This window comes from Emydura macquarii, unplaced genomic scaffold (genome assembly GCF_026122565.2).
Source record: "Emydura macquarii macquarii isolate MOO-44397 ecotype Brisbane River unplaced genomic scaffold, CSIRO-AGI_Emac_v2 contig_1790, whole genome shotgun sequence".
NCBI lineage: Eukaryota > Metazoa > Chordata > Testudines > Chelidae > Emydura > Emydura macquarii.
This window is the reverse complement of record NW_027131927.1, coordinates 3,135,389-3,146,681: the sequence shown is the minus strand read 5'-3', so window position 1 is coordinate 3,146,681 and position 11,293 is coordinate 3,135,389. Positions and strand designations below refer to the sequence as shown.

The 11,293-nt window shown below is 46.1% G+C and overlaps 1 long non-coding RNA gene across 1 annotated transcript; it reads left to right on the top strand.

The window, feature by feature from the left end:
• Positions 1-956: 956 nt before the first annotated feature.
• LOC137158791 (uncharacterized) lies at positions 957-9,412 on the top strand. The gene is made up of 6 exons (XR_010921477.1): positions 957-1,106; positions 3,975-3,999; positions 4,596-4,649; positions 5,610-5,684; positions 7,102-7,221; positions 8,537-9,412. It is a non-coding gene; the product is annotated as an uncharacterized lncRNA (long non-coding RNA).
• The last annotated feature ends 1,881 nt before the right edge of the window (positions 9,413-11,293 follow it).

The following is an 11,293-nucleotide window of genomic DNA, read 5'->3' as shown; positions in this document are numbered from 1 at the left end:
CCATTCAGGTTTAACATGTCCTCCCTTGCCGAGATGGAGAGGTGGCCAGGCCAAACCTGACTGGTGCTGCAACCCTGTGTGGCAGATCACAATGCCACTGGGTTTGGGGGCCTTTCAAATGGGGGACAGGGGGCAAGGCAAACTGTCCCTTTCCAGTCCCCCACGCTTTGCAGGAAATGCTCATTTCAACAGGGGTTGGAGGTTTGTGGGGTCAAAGCAGGACAGTTCAGCAAAACCCAGATCTGTTGGGAGGTCTCGTCTGCCCTATGAACTGTACCCACAACCTGGCCTAGTAATTCTGCTTTTGCACAGGTGACCATGGCAACACAACATGCAAGGCTGACAGCAGTCAGGCCCATGAAGTTTGACTTTGATAGCCAGGGGGAAGGAGCAGGTTTGGGACTGAATTTATTTACTGTATCAATGACTTTAAATCAGAAACCAGGCGTTTAAGGATCTGTGGGTCCCAGAACTTCTCTTCCTTGCAAAGAAATGCCCTTTCCTCTGGATTGTATAGGCTCCTCCATACAACGCTTTCGTTATCCGATTGGATCTCGTCTATGCGTTCATTGCAAAGCCCCAGCTCTCGATACAGGAGAGGGAAAACTTCTTTCCTAAACTAATTGCGCGTTATTAAAATGATTGTTCTGGAAACACCAATGAACTTCCTCTCTCTGTTGCCTCTCCTTTGTTAATTACATCGGTCAGCATCAAGTGACAAGGAGCGCCTAGGGCGAGACCACTGCAGCTTAGGAGAAAGGGGAGTCCTATCTGTCATTGCCAGACCCATGCAATCAATTCTACACCAGTTTCCGACGAAAAACAACCCTAGTTGTATCGAATCAAGTTTTTTGGGAGGAGGGAATAGCTAAGGGGACTAGATTTAATGTGGGGAGGAACCAAGGTGCTTTATATAGTACCCTTCCTGCCTTTGCTCTCTGCCAATGGACTCTTCGGAACGTTGGGTTAAAACCAGCTGCGTTGCAGTGTTCTAAGAACGTCTGAGAGGTTTCAACGTTCCAGGCTCTGCTCACTGTGCAGCCCCGGGTGTCCCAGGCTCGTGCGGAAACAGCTGCCATGGCTGTCAAAGTCAAGGTGGTTTATTGGTAAGCTGGGGTGGGGGGCCGCTGTCGGGTTATTGCATTCGTGTCCAAAGCACCTGGCGCCGTGCGAGCTGGGCATTTCTAGCTCATCTGCCACTATAAGAGCAAGGAAACGTGCCTGTTGTGCTTCCTTGTATTGCTGTTCAATAATCTAGTGGCTACAGCATGCTAGGAGCATAAGCGGCGAGGCGAGAAGAGTGCCCCTTCTAAGTGAACCCTTCTTGTTGTCTTTCAACTACTTGATGGGCCTATCTAGCTGATCTGCTGCTAATCCAGTCTCCTGCGGGTGTTAGTTGCCTTTAAAGTGGGGGCAGGGGAGAAGCAAGGCTAACATTATAAGAGTGGCATTGCCCAAACAAAGACCGAGGTAGAACAAATGATGTGGCCCTTGGGGAAATGTTGATGGAAATAGCATAAGATTTTTAGGCTCTGTTCCACTCCAGGATTTTGTTGGCCAGTTGCCGTCTCGGTGTGGCTGGATAACTCCTCTCTCGCCAACAGAAGCATAAAAGTGGTTACCTCTGCCACCTTGTTGCTCTCAGTGCCTCCCCATATAGATTAGAGAGAGGAAGTGTCATTTTGCCTGCAGTTACACACCATCAGCTAGCCCTCCCTTGACCTGGGGGTGGGGTATTGGAGGATGTGCTACGGGGCAGGGACTTGGAGTGCTGATCCAGCAGAGTGTCAATTAAGAGTAGCTACTAGGACCTGATAACTCACTTGCTCCTCTCCTGTCCTGGCTGCTTTGTGGTCCTGATCCAGAGTCCATTGAAGTCAGTGAGAGTTTTCCCATTGATTTCAGGGCCTTTGGTTAAGTCCTTGTATGCTGTCTAATACTAAACTGGCCGGAACGCCACAGAACAAACTGGGGAATGACCCTGTGCTGCCCTCTCAGGAATGGTCTGGCTGGGGGCTTGTTTCACACCCCCATGAGATCAGCTGACTGGGTTGGAAGGTAACTGGGTTGATGCCCTGGCTGTCTGGAGCTTGAATTGGGAGCTTACATAAGAAACGTGCACAGGTGTCAGGGGATTAAGCTACTCCTGTCCCACAGAATAACCCTGTTTACAGCCTAACGCTCACTGGCTGAATGATACGTGGACTAATGCCACCTCCATGCTGTCAGGTGAGTCTTAGTTTATATTTGGTCCTCCTGTTGTAAACTGATGACTAACGTGCCACCTCTGCCCACGTTCAATTAGTCAGAGCTTGATCTAAATATTGTCAGCCCAGAATAGACTGGCATGAAAATAGATAAATACCAGACACCTTAATCCTGACCTTCACACAACTCTGGCAGGGTGCCTCTGTGCTGATCAGCAGCCACTCCTGCTAGAGTAATCATGGCCTCCCATGCACACAACTCTAGTGTCTCTCAATCCTGACCCACAGCCCTCCAAGCAGTTCTAGGTCTGGCCTCCCCAGACGCTGCTCCCCGACACCTCCTACTACTCTGGTCTGAGCCACCTCACTTTTTTTATTTTTTGTTCCATTGACCTAAACTTTCTAATTCTCCTCTTGTAGCTTCACCTATGTCTTCAAGAACATGCGTAGATGTGTTAATTGTATATCCCCTGGTAATCTAGGTGTCACTAAAGCTCCAGAGCAGTGCTAATTCTTGTGTGCTGTGGGAGTGGAGGAGTTATTCCATGTCTATGGGACAGCAGTGAGAAGTGGTAACTGCTGAAGCTGTGATGGAGTTTAAAACAAAAAAGGGGTGGGGTGGGGAAATCCCACCTCCTTGCACATAAAAGGGTCTGATTCTCCATTGTTAGTTGCTGTGACTACGGTTTGGCCAGCTCTGTACTGGTGTTACAGAACAGCATTCAGTGTCTTCTAAGAGGTTCCTGATGAAAAGCACCCTTTCTACTCTACATTCCCATGCCTACTAGAATGACTTCTGGAGGCTGGCAGTGCCCTCCTCTGCCACCTGTGCATCTAAAATAGATGCAGCAAGGGCTGGTATGACCTCTCTGTAAAAGCTCTTTCTCAGCAACTGGTTGCTCTTGCACATCAAATAGAGGGTGTGGGATTTTTTTTTTGTTTTTTTTGGGGTGGGACAGTTTGTCCCAGTACCAGTAGATGTGAGTGCAAAGTGCATATGTGCCCTATACCAAATAGTAGCAATTAGTGTCTGCAGTTGACTGTTGCTTGACACAATCTAAATCCAGTGAAAGTAACCACATGTCAAGAAGGACCAACTTCAGTCTTAAGTTTCTAATGAAAAAAAGTAGCAAAACCCAGCCTTTTTAGTAGTTTTTTACCCTCCCAGTTATTTGTAATTTTATCATTTCTGTGGGCAAACACTGATGCTCAAAATGCAATGAGATGCCCTCCTAAGGGGTGTCATGTTGCCATCTAATATCTTGTCCCACAGAGAGGACAACAGCCTACTACTATTGGAGACCATGTGCACTGGGCAGGGATTCTGGATTCCCATCTCTGCCACTAACTTGCTTTGATGATCTTGGACAAGTTCCTTCCCCTTGTGTAAAATGGAGTGACTGATGCTCCGTTGTAAAGCACTTTGAGATCTATTGATGGAAAGCATTATGGCTAGGTGGTGGTGGTATTTTGCAATCTAATGTCGTTCCCCTTTGTCTCAAATGGCAGAGTTCAGTGCTGTAGGTCCCAGGTTCAAACTCTGCTTCCCTACATTTGGCAGGAGTCCTTACAGCAGCTCTTCTCAAACTGTAGAGGAGGGCTAAGGAAACAGCTTCATACGGAGAAATACTTGAGCTACTAAATGGCAGGGGTCCAGGTGGGATTTTCAAGGAAGCTAGCTGCTCAGCTCCTGTTTGAATTTCAGCCTTTGTCCCTTCCTTGGTTAGTGTCTAGATGCTGAAATAACTCTTCTTTGTCTCCCTGCAGTGGGGCCTGAGGCTACAGACCCAAGGTAAGCAAACTGCTCCCTTGGTTCAATTCCAATTAGAACTGTGGCGGTGGTGGGTGAACTGGACTGATGTGCTCTAGGACCCCCTTCTTACTCCCAGCACATGAACCAAGTCACTGGCAATCTGCAAGGAGAGGAAGTTCTCCTCTGAAGAAGTTGAGCTATAGCGTGTCATTGGATCTACTCCTTGAGTGTCCACAACCCTTTTGCCCCAGACTGACCCAACAAGAACTGCTGGGCTCTTCCTCCCCCTTCAGTCCTGGATTGGCTGCCTGGGGCACTGTCTGAACCTACGCATGGAGTTGCACTGATGGGAAAACTGGTGTAAAGGGAAGCAGACGGGCTAGAAAAGGCTCTTGTACCTGCAGCAGGCCATGAGGCTTGGCTCACTTCTGCTGGCATTTCTAGCTGGCATTGTTGCAGGCTGCTTTTGCCAGGAAGCAATACTGATGACCATAAGAATAGGAATTCCAGCATAGGAACATAGGTGTGTGAAGTAACAGAGCCAAGCTCTCGGTAGATTCAGCTGTGGCAAGTCCTGGCAAAGACCTACCAGGTGTTAACTCTGGGCTCTCTTTCTTTCTCTCTCTCCTTTCTAGTATCAACAGCTCAAGAAGGAACTTGAAAAACAGTTCCCAGGCAAGCTGGAGATAGTGAGTATCCTGGGACTGTCCAGTCTGCCCAAAGCACTTAGCTTCTGTATCTGCCTGACTCCCAGTCAGTGAATGTGTACGGCCAAGGAATAGCCATGACGTCTATAAGTCCAGTTCTCTAGTCCCAAAACTCCTGTTGTCTTCAGTGGGAACCTTTGCAGAATGAGACTCTAAATAAGTCCCTCCTCATCTGGTGAGATCTGACTGAGACTTGACATGCTTTTTAGCCTGACATGTCCAGTCTGGAACATAGTTGTCAGATCCATGGTTCATCTAGTCCAGTATCTTGTCTCTGAAAGTGTCCAGTGCCACATACTTCAGGGGAAGCTATTAAACCTCTACAATGGGCAAACAGGTACAAACATAACCATGGGGGAAGCTTTGACTTGACTCTGAGCTGCTGGTGGTTGGTTTATAAAGCATGTACCATGTGGTAGAGGTAAAGGAAACCTTAATCAAGAAGTGCAGCGAGTGGCATTAAGGTGAAAGGAGTACAGTCCTTGCAGCTCTGCAGGACTCAAGATTTTTGAACAATCTAATATCATGTCATGGTTTCTCTGTGCTCCTCAATCTATTATTTTATTCTAGACTATAAGCAGTTTGGGATAGAGATTTTTTTTTGATATGTTTGTACAGCACCTGGCACAATGGGGCCCTGGCTTCTATAATACAAACGAACTTAATAGATTCTAAGGCCAGAAGGGCCCATTATGATCATCAAGCCTGACCTCCTGTATGACTGCAGGCCAGAGAATCACACCCCGTCATTTCTGCATCAAGTTCGTAACATCTGTTTGCAGATTTATTTGCCTCTCTGGTGAGAGCTGTAGGTAGCACTCCTATTGAATTAGGAATCTGCAGAAGGAACTAATGTGAAGGGGGAGAGTTCGCTGCTTAAAATAGCCCAGACCCCTTGAGCCTCTTCATTCTCAAGGTGACTCACTCCTCTTCTCTGCTTAGAGTGGTGAAGGGACCCCTGAGGTCACAGGATGGTTTGAAGTGACAGTCGCAGGCAAACTGGTGCATTCAAAAATGGTGAGTGGTCTCTTCCTTCCCACCCCTGAATCTAGTTCCTAATGGAACGACTCAGCTGATGGTTACCAAGATGGGCGATGTGCATGAGACAGGAAGACTCCTTCATAGAGACGTGTTGTGAGCATGCGGCTGGAGCCTAGTCTTGGCCCTGACATCTGTAGCCAGAGTCCACTATCAAAGCTGGAGCAGTAGAACTGTCTACAAGTGTACCAGCTTGTACCAAGATCCCCTGAGAGTTTGCATGCTGAACAGGGAGCAGTATTTGGGTGCGGGCTTCTAAGGATCAGTTACTGTGGGTCGATAGATTGGTACTCTTCCCTGTGTGCTTGGGCTGTGCTGCTGGAGATGAGACCTAAAACAGATACCAGCCACTGACTCCTGCTAGCCCACTGACTGGGCATGCAAGTGTTTACTCTATGCCCTGTCTGTGTTGCAACACAGGTAACTTATCTTGACTCCCTAAACTTCCTCTGCAGTTGCAATAGGATACAGGCTGTGGCGTTTTTTTTTTTTTTTTTTTTTTAATTCTCCTCTTCCCCTCCTAACCACACCCCCCCCCTCCCCAACAGCTGCCATTTTCCACCTCCGAAATGGCTGCATTTCACTGAGGGATGAAACCTACCTCCTTTCTCTGCAAGAATGGCAAATTGAAATTGCTTAGCAGCAGCCACTGCTGCCTGTCTTCAGAGGAGAAAAAATTCAGCTCCTTAGAAAACTTCTTTGATGCTACAGTAGTCTGTGGCTTTTGCTGGTGCTGCAGGTCCAGGGGGATTAGAGCTGTCAGGACTATATTAAAAGTACTTCCACTGTCAAGTGTCTCTTTGATGTGGCTTGAGGTGGTAGAACTGTTGAGCTCTGCAGTTCTGTCCCCTTAAGGACATGCCAGGACCCTGCTGAACTTTGACTGTCTTGAACATGGCACCTTCTAGAAGGGGTCGTGTTTGCCCGTGTTTCTTGGTGGGTGGGGGGAAGGGTTGCAAGTTTCACTCCCAATTTAAAAAAAAAAAAAAAAAGCTAATAATTTTGTCTGAGATCTTTGTTGTGAGCCAGTAAGGTCCAGCAACAGAAACAAGCTCTTTGTGCTCGCTGCTCTGGCAAAGGAGTAGCCAGGAGGTTTTTCTGAGGCTGCTTTTCAAACAGTGCATTGTCCCTCTGGTCCTAGCACTGCTGTCTTGTAACAGCATCTTGGCAGTGACACGAGTGCCCGAGTAAAAGGTGTCTTACTGAGAGATGCTCTTAAATAGGAGTGGAATTCTCAGGGGATATGACTCTGAACACAACCATTGGCCCTGTATCACCCTGGAGAATTAAAGAAGACTTCTAATGCTATGACTTCTTTGAGCCCTTATTGGTGTGTCTGGGCGGGAGGGAGGATGGGTGGGTTTAGCACCCTTGCTAACTTGCTTCTCTCTGGCAGAATGGAGATGGCTTTGTGAATAATGGCAACAAGCTTTCCAAGATCGTGGCAGCCATTAAAGAGGCGTTGGCCTTGGGATAGGAACAGCAGAATGCATCGGTGACTCGGTACATAGCAGAGGTAAGGCTGTGATGCACGGCTTAGTTCTTACCCTTCTGGGATGGAATTCTTTGCCATGGATCTGGCTCTCTCAGCCCTTCCTCCTTGAATAAATGGAGGCCTGTTGCATGTGGCTTTCTAGGAGGAAACCTTTAACAAGGTCCTATTCCCCTCTGCATGGGTATTACAAATATGACTGGGCACCCAAAAGACCAAAGACGTGCCATGTTATGGTTGGTCAGAACTTCATCTTTCTCCCCAACAGCTATTAAGCTGTGTTCTGGGGCAGCTGTTATGCTTCACCCCAGAGGTGGCTGTATTCCAGTATGGGCCTAAACATGTGGACCAGGAAACATTTGGGAATCCTTCAGATGGGAAGGCTCCGTGTCAAAATTCTATAATGCTGCAAATCCTAGAGCTCCCACCCACTCAGATTGTGCTGGCTACAGGCAGGGCAGAGCATTAATGGGAGACAAAAAATCAGACTCCTCCATGGAATTAACTTGGCAAAAGGGGTCAGAAAATGAGCATGCTTCTGGTGCGCTGAGGTGCTGTGAATCCATGTGGTGCTGAAAGCAGACTTGCCCGCTAGGTAAATCATGCATGCAACCTGCAGAACCAAGACTATAATCCAGGTCTGGTGGATGCCAAAATACCACTTCCAGCACTGGAGCTTGAGGACTGTTCCTTAACTAGGTCTATTGTCCTCTCTGTGTGGGCCATTGTGTTATCTTGGGTATGTATAAGGTCCTTTTTATTTAAACACTAGAGGGCAACATTATACTCACACACCATGTTGCAGCATGCAGGGTTAAGAGCAGTAGCTGCTATTTCCAGTACGTCAGACTGGAAAGGACCTTTTTTTGAGCCTTGAGTTCAGTCCACTGCTATTGCAGGCAGCTCCAGCATCGAATTCTGTACATAAACTTCTCCTTCTCCATCTTCAAACTGGCTTGCCCCCATTGCTCAGTTTGGGAGGCTGTTCCAGAACCTCACTCCTCTAATGGTTAGAAACCTTCTCATTTCCAGCCTAAATTTATTCATGATCAATTTATAGCCATTTGTTCTTGTGCCAATAATGTCCTTGAGCTTCAACAGCTCTTCTGGTGGTTTTCCCCTCCCCACCCTGATCTGTTTAGAGACAGCAGTAAGATTCTCCTCCCCTCCCCCCTCAGCCTTCACTTTGCTAGGCTAAACAAACCAAGCTCTTTTCATCTCCTCTCCTAGGATAGGCTCTCCCTCTTCCTGATCATCCTAGTAGCCCTTCTCTGCACCTGGGCCAGTTTGATTTTTAAATGTCAAGACTGTTAACTATACGTTCCTTCTCTTTCTCTAGTCTGATGAGAATTTGCTTCGTTCGACTTGGCCAAGCGCTTGATGACGGGAATTGCCGAAATGTCCCTAGACGTGTGGCCATTCCCAGAAGCTTTTGCGTAGGATGCCGGTTTGAACGAAGGCAGATGCGAATCAAGCTCTGTCCTTTTGGCATGTTTTATATCTGTATGCAAAGTCCTGTCTGGTGTTGAAACTGCCCCTCTACCATGCCATTATCACTGTGTGCCTTTAAGTTGCCTCTAACTTTGAGTAATTCTTGAGTTAGTTTCACTGTTCAATCATACAGAGAAATCTGTCTTAGTGCTTATATCTCAACAACAAGCTCTTTGTCTGGGGTTTCTGGGATGTAGGCTGTTAAGTAAGGGAGAGTCACCTGGGAATCATCCTATCCATCAGCATGTCTATGGTTTCCGAAGAGTCCTGTTACCCTTGAAAGATGGTGGCCATCAGTGTGGAGAGAGGAATTAGCAGCTCATTGTTGGGTATATGTGAGACTGGGAGAGAAGTGATATAAAATGTTTTAATAACTGACTCAATAGTCTGTTTTATAAAAATCTGAATCTTAAATTAAAACTCCCAGTATTTTCTTAAACTGATGTCCAAAACAGTTTTCCATCTTCTGCAGAACCTTTGATGCTGTCCTGCCAAATCACATTGAGCTGTCTCAACTAGGCAGTGGAGCTGTCTCTCAAAATGTAACCTGTAAATCTTGGTATATCTGAATCATGATATTGCACTCTTTTCCCCCAGCACCCACACCCCTCCCAGATCACCTAGTGTTGCAAAACTGTCTCTCTGGATTTTTTAATTTTGTTGTATGATTAGCTTTTGTTGCACTTCAGAAAGATGTCTCAAATAAAATAATGAAAACCATAAACTGGTTGTGTAATGGCTTCTTTTTAGTGCTCACTGAGATCCACCACATAGCAATAGCAGAATTTCCTTTCCCTTGCAGTAGGGGGGCATAATTTTCATATACCAGTACTCTGAAACAAGTGGTGTGATCTAATGCTTCACTGCAGTCTGAATATCATGAAAGCAGCATTTTGGGCCCTAGATCCAAACTGCTCAAGCTCAAAATATCAAGCTCCCTCCATCTTACACACTCTACTCCAGTAAGCTTGATGCAACCTCTCATCTTTCCAGATTTTTTTTTTTTTTTTTTTTTTTGCAACCTCAGTAGTGGGGCTCTGTGGAATGAGACTTAAGCAGCCAGGACCTTGCTTTTTTTTAGGTGACATCAAAGTTCTCCTGCCATGTCTCCAGGGTCTTGTCACATTGGCTTTGATCCACAGTATCCCCCTACCCATCACCCCCCTCCCCCCCCCCCCCCAAAAAAAAAAAAAAAAAAACAACAACAAAAACAACAAAACCTTGAAATGAAGATTGGTGGCATTTGCAGGTCAATTCTGTGTTGTGATTATTTTTCCCCCCATTCCTCCACCCCTCCGTTTCCGGTTACAGTAGCACAAGATGCTACAAGTCAAGATTGTGGAGCTGGGCTGGAGGGGGGCAAGTGAAATAGCAGAGATGGCTGTAAGTGGGACCTGAAATACATGCTCTGTGTGCACGTCTACCCTATGCCAATGTGTTCTTAGTCTCATTTTAATGAATGCTAAAATATTTATTAATTTAAAAGAAAAATTAATCAGCTGGGCCCAATTTACCCATGTAATTTGTATTATGAAACACTCTTGTAAGTAACCAGTAAAGGAGTAAATTCTTTGTTTGCAGAGGCTAGGCCAGAAAGAGGTCTCTGCTACATAGGGTGAGACTTGTTTAAAGCTCTGACCTTCCATTTGCATGACAACTTAATGCCTTCTTCTTACCTTCCCAAACACTGCTTTTTGTAATAATTGTACCTTTTATGCCAACAAGCCTGCTTTTGTTCTTCCGCAATTGATCTGATTAAATGTGGAGCCTAGGAACCTATGACCACCTCAGTAGTGCTTAGGGATTAGCTCTGCACCCCCAGCTTTCCAGTGTATGGGCGCTAATTGTAAATGGGTTCCCTCACTGCAGCAATGTCTCTCTCATGAAAATTGTTTAAGATAACTCATCTTGTGAGTGGTATTAATTCAGATCTATTGACAATCAGCACTCTCCCTTTAAATGGAGGCCTTAAAAGGGAAAAGGGTGGCCTTGCGGTTAAGGCCTAAAACAAAGAGGGAGGACTCCTGAGTTCACTTCTAGTTATGCCAGACTTCCGTTGTGACAGCACCTCTATCTCCTATTCCTCGTAGTAACATCGACTTTGCCAGAAGCAGCTAAGTTCTAATTTCATTGTCTGTAAAGTGTTCCAAAAGCTATGAGGAGAGGTGATAGGAAAGACACAAATATAATCATTAAAAATTGATTAAGCTACATTTTAGTATTTGGTGCTAAAATGTATATATTTAGGCAGTTTTAGCAATTCTGTGTGGTGAGGGTGAAGAGATACAATTGTGCCCTCTGGTGTCCACAATGATAAATGCAGGCAGTGTGTAAATCAGTGATTTCTTGGTGATTTTCTGAATCTCCTTGCGGGAGACAAATGATGAATTCCCAGATTTATTTCTGGTGTGGAGGTGCCCTGGGAAGCTTAGTCAGGATCAGATGCCTGAACATGCTGGGCTGCTGTAGAAACACTCAGGGAGAGATGGACCCTGCATTTAGAACTCATATCTTTGAAGAATGAGGCGTCTGTGAGTTTTGAGTTGTCTAGTATCAGTGGGCCTTAGCTTAGTTTGATCAGAACTGGATCAGGCAGCCTCTCTGA